The sequence below is a fragment of the Lycorma delicatula genome, chromosome 10 (genome assembly GCF_047948215.1).
Source record: "Lycorma delicatula isolate Av1 chromosome 10, ASM4794821v1, whole genome shotgun sequence".
In the NCBI taxonomy this organism is placed as follows: domain Eukaryota; kingdom Metazoa; phylum Arthropoda; class Insecta; order Hemiptera; family Fulgoridae; genus Lycorma; species Lycorma delicatula.
In genome coordinates, this window is record NC_134464.1 from 30,938,600 (window position 1) to 30,960,224 (window position 21,625).

The window sequence follows — 21,625 nt, forward strand, 5'->3', positions numbered from 1 at the left end:
TTTTAGCAATATCAACAAAATTTCATTAGTAATGAACTTTTTCTCATGATAATTTATTATTTATAAAAGTACTAATAATACCTATTCTTTGCTTTCATACTTATCTATTCTCTTATAAGATCAATTATAATAAATTCACACACACATCTATCACCTTAAAAAATAGAGGGCATAAATAATACAAACCTCTTCAGGATTAGAAAACCAGAATATTGTAATCCTTTCTGTTATGGACAAGGAAAGATTAGAAACATAAGTATGAAATTATCTCACTGAAAAGCACAAAACATAATTAAAGAAAAAGTACTTTTATTTGTAATTTTAATGTGCGTTGTTTTTGTCAACAGGTGGCAATAGAAATGAATATTACTATAAATTTGTTAAGACAAGCAACATTTTATAAACGAGCAACTATAGTAATGTATTTCTAAACAGTACCACTTTTGATCATTTTTGGTTACTACTGGTGTTGTTCTCCCAGATAACAGGGTTCAGATGGCTGGTCTCCCCATTTGGTGCATTATGGCTCAAAAGTAGGGTGTGATCCTTGATGAGAATTTTCAGTTCAAGGAACATCTACAGTATGTAGCAAAAAAGCCGATGCTTTTTATGGAATCCATAATCATTCATCCTGATTGGGGGTTGAATTACCATACCATGTGTGTCCTTTACAAAGGTGTGGTGTCAGTGAGGCAATTATGCTATATTCTGCACCTGTCTGGGCACACTGCTTGGATTTTAGGTGTTTTGCAGACATTTTGCTGCAGCGACTCCTCTTTCTGGCTGTTATAGGCGGTATAGAACAGTCTCATGGGAGGCAGTCTGTGTTATAGCCAGGGTCAAACCAATAGATATCGTAAGGAACGCTGCATTTCCAAGGTAAATAACTTATTGACATCAGAACGAAAGCAGGAGATTGAAGACTGGGGCCTTGCGTCTTGGCAGGTCAGGTGGGACGAACCCCACAAAGGTCACTACATGCATCCTGTGGTGTCTGTTGCAGGTGCTATTAGATGGGTTTCTCCCAATCAGTATATCACATAGTTTCTTTCTGGGCATTGTGCTTTTCGGGCGAGTTTGGCTAGGTTTCATTTGGTGGTTTCGAGTCAATGCCCGGATTGTGGGACTGATGATACAGTGGAGCACATTCTGTATGTCTGTCCTGATATGAGGTTGAACATTCACAAGCTGTTAGGGAGAGAGTACATTCCTTTCTGGATCTCCGTATTAACTTGATGATCCGCAGGAGTGTTCTATAGTGGCTGGTTTTCTTCACGCCATTTTCTTTGTTTTTTTTTTAAAAGGTGGAGAAACCTCATTTATGGGCGCCTGAGCAGTTTCAGGCTCACTAACAGGTTCCGCAAGTTGTTATGAAATGCGTATGTGTTCCTGCGCACTATCGAATAAACCACTCCTGGCTACCCACCCTTCTTGGAACAGCTGGTGTGGATTACTTTTGGAAGGGGGGAATATGCCCTCATACACATTCAGACACCATAGTAAACAGACAGGGTTGGTGTGTAGGTCTACAGAGGAGTTTAGTCGAGGTATTTGATCACGGCAGGATCCTGGGTGGCTAGGGTTCTGGCCTAGGCATTGGATTGGTTGGAGGTAGGCGCATTGGCATCGTGCCATAGTTATATTGATATTGTTTATGATTTGATTTTGGGCTCCTGCTGGCAGGGGTGGCTGCGCTGCCAGGGTATGGTACCTTGTGAGACCGGGGGAGTGGCTTCGTTCTTTTGGTAGCGGTCCTGATTGTGATTTGATAATGCCACACAAGACTCCATGATGGGATCGGGTGGTGGTGCGGGGGTCTGTCCCCGGCTCCTGCGCAAACTGGAATGAGGTTACGTTCCCCTTGTTAGGTGACTTAATTTGGTCGGCATATTTTGGTGTAGGTCTTAATTTCTATGTTGTGTAAAACATAATTTTGATTGGTATGAGTGTAGTACTGATTTAACTTTCAACTCGTTCATTTTTTGAGGCATTCACAATCACGTATGGTGCTGTCAAATTTGGACTAGACGCAGGTTCATGGTTTCTGTTAGTTTGAGGGAATCATGTTAGGTCGGATGTGAAAATGTCTGTTTGAGGCCCATGTGAATGCAAAATTTGATTTGTATATTACTGATATAAGTGTCTGCCAAGACATTTACGTCGGTGGCATCCTGACCGAGGCCTGGTTGATTACTGTAAGATGTAATCACTTAGAGAGTCTAAAGATGACAACCAGTAAAGCCCCTCAGGGCTTGGAACAGAGGGTGTGGTATGGCGACCGGTAACGTCACAAGGTGCATGTCTTCCCCCTACAGGGTTGGGATGCCCAGATAACAACTGACACTATTATTAATTTTTTTTTTTATTGATTGTTGATTTAAGGAATTCTAATACATCACATTCATCAATTTATTCCAGGGTTGGAATGAATCGTAGAGTAAAATGTAAGTTGACATTAGGATCGAAATACAGGAATGAGGTATAAATCCGCACATAAAAGAAAAGAGTATTTATTATAACCAAGATACTGTTGTAATATGATGGGTTAGGAATTGCGATGGTTTTCTAGTAAATTCTATGAAGAAATTCTTATTTCAACAAGTTTTTAAAATCATGCCGTGCAGTGCCAAGTTGATTTGATTACAGGGTAATTTCTGATGATGTTACAGATTTTTTGTTGTTTGTATTTAATTTCTTATTACTATTTAAAATTGGTATTTACATAAAAATATTCTTTACTTGGGTGGAGCCAAGTCTGGACTGTATGGTGGGTGATCAAACACTTCCCAACGAAAACGCTGCATACAGGCGCTTCTTTTTTACAGCTGCAGTGTGCGGCTGAGCATTGTCATGGAGAAAGTTTTGTATATTCTTAAAAAGTTAAGAATAATTATAAAAAAATTAATTAAAATAAAATAATTAATACTTAAAAAAACAATTACATAAAATTACAATTACAATTACATAAAATAATTAATTAATTGGTATTTTGATAAAAAGTTAAGTAAGTTTTGTATATTCTTATAAAAATTTAAAATTAAAAATAATTTAATTATTTATTAATTAATAATAATTTAATTATTTATTTAAAAAATTTTAATTTTTTTTTTATTTTCAGTACTGAAGAAGCATTTGAAAGCAAATTTTCTGAAGCCAAATGTGACAATTGAATCTCAAATTTAAAAGAAAAATCATAAAATTTAAAACAAATCATAAAATTTATGTAAAAAAATGTATATTCCAATTATTAAGATTCTTAATTTGATATTAGTTATTAACTTGTAAAACAATTTAAAATTAAGCTAAAATTACCTTAAAAATCATTGTATTGTAGTACATTTAATGCACTTTTTTTTTTATTCAATATAAAATAAAATATTAATTTATGGTGTTTTACATTTAATATACTTTTGTTGTTTGGAAACTTGATTCATTAGTTATAATAAGGATTCTAAAGTATGGAAGTAATACATTATGGAAACATGATGTCAATTATTAGAATAATTTTATTGTTTGTTTATTATACGAGGGTTATTTTTTTTTCAAGGTCCGATCGGTCACGAAATTAAAACCACGTGAAAATAAAAAAATTTTTATTTGTAACAAGTACTTACATAGTTACGCTATTTCTCTACATAGTCGCCACTCCGATTTAGACATTTGTCGTAGTGTGGTACCAACTTTCCAATACCCTCATCATAGAACGGAGCTGCCTGTGTTTTCAGCCGTGTTTCTACGCTGGTCTGCAGCTCGATGTCTGTACCAAAATGTTGTCCTCCTAGCCAGCGTTTCATGTGAGCAAAGAGGTGAAAATCGGATGGAGTCAAGTCCAGGCTGTATGGTGGGTGATCAAACACTTCCCAACGAAAACGCTGCAGCAGCTTCTTTGTTACAGCTGCAGTGTACAGCCAAGCATTGTCATGGAGAAAGACAATGCCTGATGACAACATTCCTCTCCGCTTATTCTGAATTGCCCTTCGTAGACGTTGAAGAGTCACGCAGTATGAGGCTGCAATGATGGTCGTGTCACGTTCCACCAAGATGAATTCCACCAAGAGAACTCCATTCCGGGCCAGAACACAGTAGCCATACACTTTCTGTTGGCGAAGGTTCGCTTGAACGTCTTTGGTTTACGGGGAGAATGAGAATGCATCCACTTTTTGGATTGTTCTTTTGTTTCTTCAGTTTCGAAATGGACCCATGTCTCGTCCCCTTGTGACAATTTTGTTCAAAACATCTTCTCCTTCATTGTAGTAGCGCTGGAGAAACGTTAGGGAGGCATCCATTCTCATTGTTTTGTGATGGTCGGACAGCATCTTGGGAACCCATCTTGCACACAGTTTGCGGTACTGAAGTCTCTCACTCTAAATGGTGTAGAGAGCTGACCTTGAAATTTCAGGAAACGAATCGCTCAATACAGAAATTGTGAACTGACGATTTTCTCGAATTGCCTCATCCACTCGCTCAACGAGATCATCGGTTGATGCTCGCTTCCTTCCCTGACCGTCTGCATCATGAACATCTGTACGTCCTGCTTTAAAGTTCCTGCACCATTGTCGCACTTTGCTGTCACTCATTGAAGTTTCACCGTACACATTACTTTTTCTTGATGAATTTCAGCTGCATTACACCCCTCAGCCTGAAGAAATTGAATTACCGCACGCACTTTACACTTTGCAGGAGATTGCATTGTTGTAAATATGTTTACGTGCTAGCTGGGTGTTCAGAACTAAACGAAGTGGCATGATTGAAGGCCATACTAGAGACACTATGCAACACATATGTGCAAAGGTTCATCCGAATTTTGCGCGGGTTTTTATTTTTCGACTGATCGGACCTTGAAAAAAAATAACCCTCGTAGAAGTAGAAGTTCCTTCCAACAATTCGAAAACATTCCACTTGCTATATTATATTAAATAGCAGCTACTGTAAAGTAGCAACTTATTCACCCTGATCTTTGGTTATGTAAATGTTTACATCATATTCATGTGAAACAAGAAACATATCATTATTATACATATGTTAATCTCCATCGGAGAGGACATCTGTGCATGATGCCTCTATAATATATTTGTTGCGGACGATAACACGAAAGCTTTTTCACCGTACAAAATAAACTGCATCAGTAATTATCTAAAAATATGGTTAGTTTGCATACAGTAGCTTAATCTAACTTGCATATATGCAATGTACTTCTTTAATTTTCTCAAAACTATATCTTTACAAATAAATAACCAGTTTCCTCATTAACCAATAAAGATATCAAGTTGAAATTCTTACCAGGTGTTTTTAGCTGTAAATTATACAGATAGATACAAGGGGTTGTCAGTTTATCGGTTTAAAAGAAATTGTAATTTTTTTTTTTTCCAATGAGCAAAAAACATTGTGAATTAAAATTTTTTTTTAAACTTAAAAATTGATGAATCAAAAAATGACTGTTTTAAAAGTTGTAAAAAGGAACAAATTAAGTGTAGTCAATGTTCTCATCATGGTTTCCCTTGGTTGAAAGGCAAATGCCAGAACAGTTCATTTTGTTTCCTTGGTTTGTGCTTAGATATGTTTCTGAGTGCATATTTTAATTTAATCAGAATTATTAAACAATATTTGTTTTGTTATAACACAAATTTGTTCGAAAATATTTAATAATTATAATGGACATGTTACAAAACCGTACAGCTAATTATTTAAGTCTATTTATTTATGTTATCCTTGTATGCATTTATTTATTTAAATAAATAAATGCCGTTTTTCTATTTGAGTAGGTACTCAAATAAAATATAATACAACGCAAATATTTAAATGTTATCTCCATTGCCTACTACATCTAAAAGTAAATGGGGGACAGAGCTTTCGTCATTTCAACAATTTTGTGAGAACACCAAACAACTTTGTTCGAAGTTACCATTGCTTATACATAAGAGTAGCACCACATGAAACATTAATGACTGTGTTGTTTTACTTAAAATAGCTTTTACTAAAAGTGCTACTGGTAATTACCAATTTTCTAATCATTTATCAATAATTACTATTTAACAGATATAATGAGCAGACCAGGTTCAAATACTATTCCTTTAGTTCAACCTTTACAGGGTCTAATGTGTTTTATTCTGTAATATTAAACAAATTGATTACATATAATACATGCATTTAAACCAAACCAGAATGAAAGAAATATGCATTTACATATACAAATAACAAACTGAATTAGTTTTTGAAAAAGGATGTTTCATGTTAGTAGCAACTTTGTGTTTTCAAGAGAAAATTATGGTGAAGCATGAATAGTTGAATAATTTATTGCTTCTTTCCTCCGATAAAAACTTTTTTTGTAGTTTTCTAATTAATTAATAATCCTATATAGAAAAAATGATTTATATTTCAATCTGATACTTTTATAATAACACATTTCTGGGAATGGGTGAGGGAAGGTTTTCCATACGTATCTACTGTTTAGGCTGGTTCTTTAATAGTAGGAATTATAAATAATTCCAACTGTTTTATGCCGGTTTGATTAATCATTCATATGTTGCTGTCATCCTGGATATACATAATTCAGTACGCCAACAAATTGTGAATAGAGTGGGCATCCTTAATCTAGAAACTAAAGAATGTTTTAAGATAGATATTTTAGTATTGTTTATTGTCAAATCACTTTCTCATTCATTCCATTATCCCTTTGTCTTTAAATCTGTATTTTCCAAAATATTTCATGGGTTTTAAGCTAGATGTCTATTGGATCATTGATTATTATTACAAGATCATCTGAAAAGAAACCAAACATTTGTTACTCCATGTCATTGTATTGATACTCATTATTCCACTATTGGTGGTGTGTTGTTATAAACAGATAATATACTATTTTTATTTTTATTTTATTACCGGATTCTTTACAAATAATATTTTGTTTATCATGTAATTCTGTTTCATTTCCAGTACGCAACTATCTGAATAAGGTTTTACATTTTTTTTTGTGTAAAAAAAAGATGAATATTTTTGAAGAGCAACTTCTTGTGAAATTTTGCTTCAAACCGGGCAAGATACTTATAGAACGTGATGAAAGTGTTGCAAGAGACTTAGAAGATACTATGAACCATATATGATGTTAATAGTGATATGCCTCAATCTTAACAAATTCTCGCAAATGTAATAAACTGTTTGAATGAAAATGTTTCAGTGATTATGAGTAAATCATAACATGGTTACATGTTTGTAACAGAAAAACAGTTTACTTGGAAGTATTGCAGCAATTGAAGGAAACTTTGAAAATGAAACAAAGCATGGGGTCAGCATTATGACAATCCTCTCTTGCTTTTAGTGACCTTTATTCAACAACTTTTGATAATGCTGTTGTTGTATCTCAGCCCCTATGTTCATTTAATTTAGTACTTGCTACCTCCAAAAATAAATGCCACCGTGAAAGTAATTAATTTTAGATGGTAGAAGAGATTAAAGAACATTTTGCTGTGGGCCCTGCATGCTAATCATGAAACAATTATCAGATTGCATTAAACGTAGAAAAAATGGCGGGAGTAGTTATTTACTTTGAGGGAGGATAAGTCCAATTAAATAAGTAATAAAAAATAGTTTTGAAAAATTTGGTTTCATTTTGGATATACCTCATTGTGAAAACCAGAAGATTTATTGTGACCTTGATATTTGTGTGATTAAAGGGAAAGGCTATTAATAATTTCTAGGGACTTTGTTTTATAACACTTTAATTAAATAAAAAGCTCAGTCTCCTACTGAAGTACTCATCCACATAATGCATGTCTCCTATTTTCTTCTAATAATTACATTCCTGAGCAAACTCGAGAAAAACGTGTATCACAAGTAAATGTAAATGAGCATGGACGTTGGTACCTGTTGAACCTATGTGAATAATATTACACTGTACCTTGGCGTACACATTATAATTCTCTACTCAAACAGAACTGCTATTAATTAACAGAATGATTTGTAGTTAATAAAAGGGATTAATTTCTATTTTGAGTAACCTCTTTCAATAACCTAATCTTTTAATTTTAACATATTTAAGTAAAAAATATGACCATATTATTGAATTTATCAGTCAGTAAAATGGTCAACTGATATTATGCTGGAAGACTTACTAAAAACTAACATGGCTTATTCTTTACAAGATTTGAATATTTTTCTTTATTATTATCACTGCCGGGCTTAATTACATGTAGAGGTCATCTGTGTCTATTACACCCCAAGATCTACAATAAAAAATCACCATAAATTGTTTTACCATTCTGTAGAATAACCAACTTACCTAGCAGATAGAGAGATTGAAATGGTTTTCAGTTGCTGTGACCTAAATGAATGTTTTTGTAACAGTACTTCTACATACACTGAAATTTTGGATGTGACAAATACCTGGGAAAAATTTCCCAACAAAAATTTTTTGTTGTACTTTTAAACCACATCCTCTAGTTTCATCTGTATCAGGTAAAACAAATTTGTCAAAAACTCACCTAATATTTTATCAAAATGAAAAATTTTCTTATAATGGTCACTACTGATTTTTCCGTGTTTTTTTACGTTACAAATGCACATAAAGACAGCTATTTTAGTAATTTGTAAATGTTTTCTGTATAATTACTGGTAACTAAACAATGACCTCGTAATTAATGACAAATTTAAGTAAAAGAAACTTATTATTCAACTAAATTTCAGTATCTGCTTATTAGTATCAGTAAATGAGGATAATTTCAATATATACCAGTGAAGTTAACTGAAATAATAGTTACTTTTTGTTAAAAATTAAACTAAATAATTTAGTGAAAAAAAGCTAGCAAAAGTAATAACTAATTTTTATTATCTTTCTCACTGTTTCAGCAATAATAATTAAAGTATTCGATACATCAAACACTAAAATTTGATAGTTCCTAGGAGTTGTGGGAGATATTCATTTGTACTTATTTTCAGCAGACCATTAAAGGTAGCGAAGTGCAAGAAAAAACTTGTCCATTCAGTAAATATATATAACATTTACTATTTATACAAATAACGTATCTAGATGCAATATAAATATTAGGCAATTCCTATAAAATTATTGAAAATACCAATATATTTTATACTTTTTTCCAGAATAAAATTCATTTTTGTTAATTCACCGGGGGAACGAAGCCACGCTCCCGATCAGTCGTACGGGTTACCATACACCGGCAGTGCGGCCGCCACCACCAGCGGGAGTCCGAAATCGAATCACAAACATCACCAATTTAATCGTTGCACGATGCCAATGCGCCTAGCTCCAACCAATCCAACGCCTAGGCCTACACACCGTAAGGGCGCGAAGAAAACCAGCCATTATGAACCACTCCTCGCAGATCATCCAGTTAATACGGAGATCCAGAAAGGAATGTATTCTCTCAAGTTCCCTAACAGCTCGTGAACATTCGACCTCGTGTGGTGGACAGACGTAGACGATGTGGTCCACTGTATCATCAGTATCGCAATCCGAGCATTGTCTCGAATTCACCAAACGAAACCTAATTGTGTGACATACCGATTGGGGGAGACCCATCCAATCACACCTAAATCAGACACTATAGGAAGTATACCATGCGTGTAGCGATTTGTGGGGGATTCGTCCCACCTGATCTGCCAAGACGCAAGGCTTCGGTCTTCAATCTACTGCTTTCGTTCTGATGTCAATAAGTTATTTACGTTGGATATGTAGCGTTCCTTACGCTCATTAGCCAATTACGCCCATAGACGGAGCTTGTCTGTTACCTTCTAGCATATCGATCCACGGCAGTCCACTCTTCCTCTCCGCTCATTAATATTCTGAGTGTCTTCCGGCTGAAACATATTTCCATAGCCCAGGGTATCTAATAACTCCTTTCGTTCTTCCCTGAAACGTGGACATCTAAAGTAGACGTGCCAGGGGGCTTTCCTCCTCTCCACACTCCGGTCCTTTAAAGTCAATTGTCCTTACTTGACCTTTGTGTTGATCTTAACGTTCAAACCACGAGCTAAGAGCACTCGTTTACTGACTTTCATAGTAGAAGTATTGCCAGGAAACCAAGGAAACCCCTTTTAGAAAAAGAAAGGATTAATTAATTATCTATCCCACGTTCGTTCTCCCTTGAACGGTCGACTGAGAAAACGCCACTAAGGAGTAGTATCAACAAAAGTAAGCAGTAAAAAGGACATGAATTTCAATTTTGAAATTCGTTACATTCAGTTTAACGAATTGTATTGTTTCAAGGAATCTCTCACATATAGAGAACGGGTAATTGTTTTTGAAATTTGTAAAAACATATGGATTCGTCTTCTTTAAAATATTTTCAAATATCCAGTACATTTTACTTTGGCCATCCTTCATATACCTTACACGTTTGAATTTATAAACTCGTTATATTTCTCAGCTTAAAAAATCGAATTTCGCTATATTTTTATACCACTCGTATATTAACTCGGTCTTGGACTATGTATATGAGATTCATGGTACGGAACCATTCAGTCGAATTTTGAACCACTTCCGCTTATCCATTCGTTTTGAAATTTGCATACAGGTTTACTCCATATGACAACACATTTTAGCAATATTTTCAAGTCGTTAAAATGCCCATAAGTTGCCAATTGAAAAAAATGCCCCTTGAACTTATGCAACCTCGTTTACATGCATATTTTCTTAGTGAAAGATAACCTAGCCTGTTTCGGTAAATTTGGATCTAAAATTTGCACGTTTGAAATACATAATTTTACCAAAATGTAGGGCTCTATCTATTGTAACAACCCACTGGAGCTACATGATAACACGCTTTGTTTTATAAACAAATTAAATATTTATTAGAGTGTACAGTTACTACTATAAATTCTGTACAGTAGCGACCGAAGTTTTGGGAAAATAGTGCTTTTTAACCGGATCCGAATTTTTGGATGAAAATCGCAAATATCTCGAAAATGTCAGCCCTAGCGCTCTGAAAAATTTACGTTGGTAGTGAAAGTGACTGTGCCGATGAAGACAGAGAACTTGCACAGGCATTAAAAATTCATAATTATAATAGTAATGATCCGGACACAACCCAACCCCACGTCCGCGTAATAACATCTATGTACACGTCCAACGACATGATATTTTGGTACCCTCACTTACATAAGCCAACGGGGTAATGGTTTTGTTTAGGAGCTCCCTGTGGAGTACGGGGTTAGTGTTCCCGAGCTGGTTGCAGTTGTGGCGGGAGGTATGACCGTGACAGTTTTACCGACGCTGAGCGGTGTTAACAATTTTTTTGGATTATATATATATATATATATATATATATATATATATATATATATATATATTGTGTGTGCACGCACATACATCTTATATAATCCAAAAAACTTGTTTTCAACAAATCATCTCTCACCTCTTAAAATTTAAATATATGTTTATTTAGTCTTTTGCTCTCTCTCCCTTCGGCTTAAATATTTTTCAAGAATTTTTTTAAAGTTTATACTTCATATATTGAGCTATCAACAAATTTTTACAATCTTTAAAAAATTATAGAACCTGGATGTAAAATGCAGAAAAGTTTTTTTGAAAATTCTCTTTTTCATATTTTGGCCTCTATCGAAGGCATGTTAAATTAAGAGACAACTTTAGTGAAGTAAATTTGTTAAGCTGCATCTGTATGTAGAAAACTTTTTCTTAAAATTTATTCCTCGCCTCTTAAAAATGTATATATTCTGTTCATAATTTTTGTCTCTCTCTTTTATCGTTTAACTTGCAATCACGTATCTGTATTCCAGAATATCGTTAAAAAATATATTTTCTATCACAAGAAACATATCTTATACAAATAGCGAAGAATATTTATCCCGCAGAAAATGGGAAGCCAACGTAAAAATTTTATATTTGAAGCAGATTATATCATCAAATGTAGGACACCGGTGGATATGTTCTTATTACAATGGTCAACAATTCACATTTACAATAGCCTCAATAGTTTCAAATTAAAGAGAAAAAGCAAAGGATATCTATTGAAGTTATTTGATAGTGATGTAGAAGTAGAATTTCATAAAGTTCAATATTAAAAGGACCTATACAGATTTGGAATGTTTGCAGTGGCATTTTTAATCTTTATTTCCTTTGGTAGGAAACAAAAAACAAAAAATTACATGTTAAGAATTATCAAGTTTTATGAGAAAAACGCATATGAGATGTTAAAGGATAAAAAACTGTATCCATTTGAAACGCTTTAAAATACATTACTATGCCTTATTATACTAAATTTTCATATATTTTTTGGTTTAAATTGATTTAAAAATTGGATTCCTAATCGTGTTACTATATTTGTTACTGTTTTATAAAAAGATTTTCCAGCAAAGCTGGAAAGATTTTGCAATGAACAATTGTGCAAAGTTCAAGTCACTGTATGACTTGATTGTAGTAGTCAGAAAAGAGATGTAATACTTTGCCAGCTTTTTGTATTCCTTTTATTTCAGCCGATTAAAAATAATAATTGTAGCAAATTAGTAATTGGAAGTTTTTGTATTTACGCATATAAACCACAGGTGAATAAATATTATTTATGTTGTTTATGTCAAGAATTATATTGATATTCATATCATTTTAAGCAGGAAACCTGACAAAAGGGTCTGATATATACTGACCACAAAAATGAGGAAAAGAAACATTTTCTGCAATGATTTAATTATTTCATAAATTAATTTTTTTTTTTTTTTTTAATAATGCATAAGTTAATGCATTACTTGTAAAAGTATCATTAATGTTATCCATATCTCTGTAGCCATTATCCGGTTGACTAATATATATTAGTCAGAATGTGTATAAAAGTGTCATTAATCTTTTAATTAACTAAAATCTAACTATAACACTCAAAACCTTAAACACTGAAACCTTAACTAAAACACCTAGACTCTGTTTTGTACCATCAAATTTTTTTTTTGGGACTGAATACAGCAACAGTGAGCAATCCAAGAATGGCTCAGACACTGAGGTGAACAGTTCTTTGTTACTGAATTAGAAAGATGGGATAAGTACCTAAATATAGATTTTCGAAGAAAAGTACAGTATTACTATCAGTCACATGGTGGGAGTGGGTGGTGAAAATAATTTTCTTTATGTTTTGAGGTATGAGGAATACAAAAATACCATTCATTTAATCGTGCTTTCCTTACATACTTATTTATATATTAATATATACTAATAATATTTTTATACCGCCAGATACAGTTCATAAAAAAGTAGAACATTTACCTACTTATCTGAAGTACTTTCACAGCATTAGCTCCATCATTAGAAGACTTATTTAGAAAATACACAGAGTTAAAATGTGAAAATTAAAAATATTACTTTAAAAAATATATACATTTAAAAAAATTAAAATAAAATATTACTTTTAAAAAATATTAACAATGTCAGAGTGAATATAATATTGACATATTGCACCATGGTACGTTATGATACAGAGTGGGATTATCAAATCATTTAATTGTTATATCAGGTCCACCAAATTTATCAATTCATTATCAAATTCAGTTTGTTAATTAATAAATCTATATTTATTAGTACAAGTATAATATTTTCCCTTTATATCAATTCCCTTATTATTATTATTATTACTTACATTTAAAATTCCTAAATTATTTTTTATATAAGTAATATTATCTTTATTTTTTTATTAGCTGTTCTGTAACTTTGATAAATAATTATTTATATATTTATACGCCTATGTATAAAATTTTGTGGCTCAAAAATCTAAAAAAACTACTTTGGGGATTTTTATTTTGACTTGAAATTGAGCATTTTAATTTAATCAAAAAAATTTGAGTGGTGCTTGTTAGAAATGTGGTTAGTTATGATGCTACAAGTAGAAACGTTGATGTTTCTTTATTTGTGATACCTATTATTAAATTAAATATGACATATTTTTCATAGTATTCTTTTTTTGAGTCATTTGTTTCTTTAATTATTGAATGTAGAGTGAAATAAAATGAATTTTATTATAAATCATGGCCGGTTGAAATTGTTTATATATTAATTATATAATAATTTTCTCTTACCAACTATTTTTATTATTATGTCCAAGCGCTTTCGGATATTAATCCATCATCAGGAACATTTACGTGTTGTGCATTGTAATTATTTCCTTCACAGATTAATATATTAAATGAATTTTGAATTTTAAAAACAAAAAACCATAAATACAACAATTGATCGTCAAAAAGTAAAAATAATGTCGACGTTACCCGTCATGTCAGTATAAAGCTCTCAATTGTTATTTCATAATAATAAAAATAATAATTTACGTAATAATAAAAGTGCTCGGACATAATAATAAAAATAGTTGGTAAGTAGAAATTATTATATAATTAATGGAAAAAAATGTTCAGCATTTTAAAAAATTTAGGGTTCAATTATAGAGACAGAACAATTGCTAACATTTACAGGAACCAACCTGCAACAGTAATAATCGAAGAGCATAAGAAAGAAGCAGAAATAAAAAAGGGAGTCGGACAAGGATGTTTGCTTTCCCTGTTACTTTTTAATCTTTACATAGAAGCAGTTAATGATGTTAAAGAACAGTTTAGATCTGGAGTAACAGTACAAAGTGAAGAGATAAAGATGCTATGATTTACTGATGATATAGTAATTGTAGTTGAGAGTAAAAAAGATTTAGAAGAAATGATAAATGGCATGTATAAAGTCCTATACAAGAACTACCACATGAAAAAAATAAGAACAAAACGAAAGTAATGTAGAAGAAATAAAGTAGTTGGACCACTGGATATAAAAGTAGGACGAGGAAAGACTTTGGAGGTAGAAGAATTTTGTTATTTTGGGAAGTAGAATTGCTAATAATGGACAAAGCAGGAGCAGTATAAAATGCCAAATAACACAGAGAGATGAGCTTTCAGTCAGAAATATAATTTGCTTATATCAAAGATTAATTTAAACATCAAGAAAGCATTTTTAAAAATACATAATAATATGTACTTTCAAAAATATTTGGAGTATAACTTTCTTTATATGGAAGTGAAACTTGAACAATTAGGGTACCTGAGAAGAAAAGATTAGAAGCTTTTGAAATGCAGTGCTATAGGAGAACATTAAAAATCAGATGGGTGGATAAAGTGATAAATGAAGAGGTGTTGTGGCAAATTGATGAAGAAAGAAGCATTTGTAAAATTATAGCTAAAAGAAGAGATAGACTTATAGGCCACATCTTAAGTCTAATAGTCGCTTTGATATTGGAGGGACAGGTAGATAGGAAAAATTGTGCAGGCAGGCAATGTTTGGAATATGTAAAACAAACTGTTAGGGATGTAGGACATAGAGGGTATACCAAAATGAAACGACTGGCACTAAATAGGGAATCTTAGAGAGCTTCATCAAACTAGTCAAATGGCTGAAGACAAAAAAAATTATTGAACAACCCTTTAATATTAATATATATAAATTTTTAAACAAGATTCACATATTTGTAAAAGGTTCATGGTCACAGTATTGAAATATTTCTCAATATGAGTAAAATGATCAGCAGTTTTACGTAATTAAATGTTTGCATGACTGAATTAATTTCCACGTATATTCAAGTTGACATGCTGCAATGTTTTCATGGAATAAATAACATTTTAACTAATTGTTTTTTGTACTGTTATCGTGTTAAAAGATAGTAGTAATTTTTTCTTTTAAAAAAATTTACATTACTATACTTATACTATCAAATCACAAGATAAATGTATTCAGGAAACTGATGTAGACTGATATTATAGGAATTTAAACAAAGCAATTGTTAAATTTTATTAATCTTTATCTATTACACTTCCCACGATTATTTATACATATATTTTTTAATATATATCTTTATTTCATTTCATTTTTATATAAATTATAGTCTATCAGTGTAATATTATTACTTTATATACTTTATTTTATTAAGAATCATATAAGTTTAATTCTTTTATGTAAAAAATTAAAGTGTAATGTGTAAAAAATTGTGTTTTTGGGAAAATGTATAATAGATTTTTTATAATTTTATCAACGATAACGGTTGCAATTGAAGGACAAATGAATAATTATCCATGTGAAATAATAAAAAGCAAGGAATTAAAAAAAGGGGAAGAATTTTTGAACGGTAGTATTTTATCAGATGATATTACTCTATCCAAAAGAAATTACATTTTCTGTTAATGGAAGAATATTTGGTTGTATATGTTTAATAAAAATTTGTTTACAAAAATGTTGCCCTGATGGCTATTCAGTGAACAGAAATGGTATTTGTTTTTATAGTGATAAAGATATTCAAATAAATAAGTACATTTCTCTGTTGTTAAATACACGAACAGATTTTATTTTTCCAAGCGATAATGTGGATAATCATTTTGTAACAATTTATCAGAAAACAAATAAATCATTAGTGGAACAAACCGATTTAATAAATCATATATTTAATAATGGAAGTATATCATTAAAAAATGCGAATAATTATATATTAAATATTAATAATTATTGTTTGGAATGGTATGAAAAATCTCAGACAATTATGGTTTTTTTATACAGAAATTTAAATGAAATAAATACCTTGGATAAAATGCTGAATTTTCTTAATATAGTACCGTATTTTTCTAAATGGAATTATCTTACAGTATTTGTAACATTACCACTTCTTTGTATCACATTTTTAACATATTTTTTTATACTAGAATTAGATAATTTATTTGGAAAGTGTTTAATGTGTCAAGTGATAAGTGCAGTTTTTTATTTTACATTTCAGTTTATTTTTATGAACATGAATTCAGAAGTAAAGGGCTTATTTCATAGTATTACAGGTAAGATAATAATTTTTATTTTATAATAATTAAAATAGTTTGTATCTCTTAATTTATCAATTTTTTATATATTTACAGGGAAAGGATCTAGTTTTAATTGATTTTTTTAGCATCGATAAGTCTTAGTAATGCTGTATTAGTGCTTTCTAAAAAAAATGCAGTATATTTACATTAAGTCTGATAACTTATATAAATGTATATATATTAACCAGCAGGAAATGTAGAACTTGTTCTAGCACTGTGTGTATTGTTTACATACAAAAAATTCCCACCATTCTGAGTTGCATTACAATCTGCTTATGTTATTTGTATACTTTACGTATATTTTTCATATGGGGGCCTACAGTAATAACATATTTTGCACTTTGCTCCCAAGATTTGATTTAAAAGAAGGATTCTTTATAGTAGGTTAAGTATTCAAAATAAAATTTAAATAAATTCAAGTATTAAATTAAAATAATATATTAATAAAACTAGTATTTTATAATTAAACAACATTTACCAGATATTCTGTGATTAAGAATTGACTTTTTATTGGAAACTTCAGTATGTTACATTATGACGGTCATATTATTAGTTTTGGAAATTATATGTTACTCCATCTTACCTCAAATTCTTTTCTACTCTTGATATTATCTGAATAATTTTTAATAGCAGTTTGCCTAATTTATATCCATATAGCTAAATAAATAATTCTCAATATCAGTAAAGTATTTAAGGCATGATGTAATTTTTTTTTGGGTGGGGTTTAATTAATTCACAATACATCAGTAAATATATTTATAAATAAAACTGTGTATAATAAAAAAATTATCTAAACTGTACTGTATCATGATCAGTAAGAATTTTGATTTGTAGTGTTAAATGAAAATGGTAAAATTAAGCTGTTTAATTCATTGCAAAATTCTTTCAATTCTATTGAAGAAATACTTCTTGCTAATCTTTGTGCATAAGCATAAATATGCAAATGAAAAGTATAAAACATAAGACTCATTCATTGTTTTGCTAAGGAAGCTCCATAAAAAATAAGAAAAAATCTTTCCCTCTGCATCAGTCTTTGATTTGAAACAATCTGGACATCCTTTTAGCTGATTGAATAGCTCTTACATTGTTAAGAAGTCCTGTTTATGTCCTTCTTTTAAGTACTACCATAAAAATGTACTAAGAGTTAAACATTCTTCAATCAATATTTCAGAAAATAATGAAAAATGATCCTGTTGTTTAAACCATGTTAATGTGCATTCTGACCAGGACACGATTTTAAGGGAAATTTATTGTAAAACTCTTGTGAGGCATTTTCCTAATTTTCAGTCACAAAATGCAGTTTTTCAGATGAGTTTACCTTACGAATTTATCTTATTGATTTACCTTATTAATAGATCTCAGAATGTGTATTTTTGGTGCATAGAAAATCCCCACCTTAATGAGAAAACCACAGAACACCCACTACATATAATGATGTAGGTTGCAATATCTAAAATGCATTTGATAGAATCATCCTTTTTTTAAACAAGTGTTAACAGCATTTCATTACCAATTAGATTTGATTAGTAGGGAATTAACTGCCACTTTAAAGCAAGATGTAACTTCAGCTCATAACAGTCAGTCGGTAAGAGACATTTAAAATAAACATTTGAAAGACAGTGGATCAGTAGGGACACCAACATTCAGTGGCTGTCTACAAATCCAGACCTAACAACCTGTGACAACACCCGTTGGATCATAATCAAAGAAAAAATACCCATTTGTGATTAAAGAAAGTTGATGAACTGAAAACTACTGTAAGAGACTGTTTTTATGATTTTGATCCTTCAACATGGCAGAGAATCTTCAAATATACTTTGCAACTGATAAAATTATTTGCGGACAATGGAGGAGTGCATGTGGACCGTAATTTAAAGTAGTTTTGTTTGTAAAAGCATTACATAAATTTATGACAAAAAATTCATGTTTATTTCTTTATATGAAATGGGACTTTGTGTCCACTTTGTACATACAAACAGGTTAGGTGTATAGTTATACTTTAAAAATTAATTCATAACTGGACTTATTTCATTATTTACCATTTAATCATACTCATACTATATCACAATGTAGTACAGGTAAAATTTTCCAAGTAATCGTTTATTTATTAAAGATTTTGTAAAATAAAGCGTAAATAATAATATATTTATAATTTTTATGTTGTCAAATAATATATCTCGGCTAAAAAATTTCTTTTCAGTTCCACTCTTCGATGTTAAGACACTCCCGGTCATCCTACTTGTACTTCGGCAGCTCGCACATGAAACTGTTCTTTTCAATCTAACTAAGCTTACCGCCTTGGCGGTTGACTTATTCGCAATATCAAATGCCGTTCAATTAAAAATTAAAGAACAAATAAACTTCACCTACAATCGTCAATAAAAATAAATAAACGCTTGCCATTTAATTAGAAAAATCTAGCAGCAAGGAAGAAAATGTACAGGTTAACCGATAAGTAGGGGGAGAGGATAAATTATTCCCTCACACATGCGTTCTGTTCGATTAAACAATCCGTTTAAGAGAAACTGATATTCAAGGATTTTATGTATTAAATAGTGGCAAAGTCTTAATTTAGATTACTGCTGAAAGTAATTTGTACGATTGCGGTAAAATTTGAATAATTTTTAATTGTACTAAATATATATTGTGTTTTTAACTGCAAGCAAATTTCGCAGAAATTATTGAAAGATAATCACTAATATTATTAGGGAATGTATTATGTCTAACATAAAACCACGTCAAATCTAAAAAAAACTTAAGCCATTCTGAAAAAATTAAATTATATAAATTTTTATTAAAAGTATTAGACAAAATTACAAGTTAGACAGTAATTACAGGAAAAAATTGGTTCTATCATACGATATCAAATTGGCTATCATTTTCGTAGCTTCAATATATATCGATCATATATCCAATATCGCTAAACGAATTACTATCCGCTCTATTCCAAGTTCGTATTGTGAGTTTAACCTAAAGAGAATGTCTGTACTGATAGTTTTATTAGAAATGTTTTCGTTCTGAATATTAAGTCGTTTTATATTTATTTTTGTAAGTCGTTGTATAATTATTTATACTTTTTAGCGCCTGTCAATAAAAACGGTTTGTATAAATTCATTGTTGATCAGCCTTTTGGTATGGTGATAACCCTGGTTGGTAGTTAATTGATACTCGGGTTTATTACCTGAATCTGGCATCTTTTCACCTATCGTTTTATTATTAATAATTATTATACGTTTTATTATTATACCGTCTTTCTCATTAAAATACGTGTGTATTGTACCCGAAGTTGTAATAATAAAATTAAATGAAAATAGATCCATTCATTAAAATTATATAATTTCGAGTCATATTGAAGTGATTGCAGTTGATTTTTCAGACTGAAAACGGTGGGTTATGTTCCTTCAATGGTAATAAAGCTCCAATATTTGAATCAGAATTCGTCTTTCCCTAGTAAAAAAATTAAGAAAAAAAAATTGTTGCCATTATCTTACGCATCTAACAAAAATTAATTTATTTGTTAAGATTAACGAAGACCCAAGATTGTTTCGTGTAAAATGTTCGTGAAAATTTAATCCAATAATATGAAAATTTTAATAATACAAATCATTATAATTCCTAATGTATGTTTAATTGAATTTATATTTAAATCATGAAGTCGTATTTAATTAATATAAAAAATAATACATTCTAATACATAATTTTATATATAATTGAATTAAAATTATTATAAAATTGGAATTAAAAAAAAAAAAAAATAGTGTATATACTAAATCATAATTGTTATAAAGTATGAATTTGTTAATAATAATCTAATTTTCATTTTTTTTTTCTAGAAACATGTTTTTTCTATGGATATCTATCAAATTATTTGTGGATAAATGTTTTATGTTATGTCCTTTGGCTCACTTTCAGGTAAGTATAATTTATAATAGTAATTAAAAAGAATGAAACATAAAAATCCGCCTTTTTTGCTGATTATTATGCTTATAGAAACTTCTATTATTTGGGGCACATAAGTATGAAGAAGTTGCACTGATCCAATAAAAAAACAAAAATAAAAACTTATTGTGTGGGTAAAACTGAATTAAACCATGATAACACCATACAGTAACATGCAAATTATTTAAATGCAATTAATTATTTAATGCAAACACATTATTTAATAAAATAAAAAATAATTAAAAGTTTTATACCCTCGTTACCTGCAAAAAAGATATGTTTTCTAGAGATCTTTCGGTTTATTTCAAACAATCATCAGGAGATAAAAATAATATAATATGACAAAAATTAAATTTTAATTTTTTGACTTACTAATTTTTCTAATTAAATGGCAAGGATTTATTTATTTTTATTGACGATTGTAGGTGAAGTTTATTTGTTCTTTAATTTTTAATTGGACGGCATTTGATATTGCGAATAAGCCAAAAAATTAATATAGGTTTATACATAGGTATAAACCTATATTCAAGACACACGGAACAAAAAATACGGAAATATGATTTTGTAATAAAAGAGGAAATAAACTTTCACAAAAAACTGTAACATGAAAATTACTAAATAACTAAAGAACAATAACCTTCTCACATTACACAGATAACTTAAAAAATGGGTGTGATCAATCAGTGTAGCCACAACATAGATATAAAAAAAATCCCTGTGTTTGGAATTATTTGCACGCTACTGTAGTTTAAAAAAAACCTTATATACTTGAAACTGAAAAAAAATAAAAATCTTTGTAAGTCATCACTTATGTGGTCATGGTAATGACATTATGAAGAAACTACAAATTATCAAATTATTCACCTTTATT

General features: G+C 30.6%; 1 long non-coding RNA gene across 1 annotated transcript in view; it reads left to right on the forward strand.

Moving 5' to 3' along the window:
* The window catches only part of LOC142331454 (uncharacterized), a 35,615-nt gene extending 16,064 nt beyond the window's left edge, over positions 1-19,551 (forward strand). Inside the window, exons 3-4 of the long non-coding RNA XR_012757999.1 lie at positions 16,737-16,791; positions 19,016-19,551. This is a non-coding gene — a long non-coding RNA (uncharacterized LOC142331454). The remainder of the gene's footprint in view (positions 1-16,736; positions 16,792-19,015) is intronic.
* Positions 19,552-21,625: the final 2,074 nt, after the last annotated feature.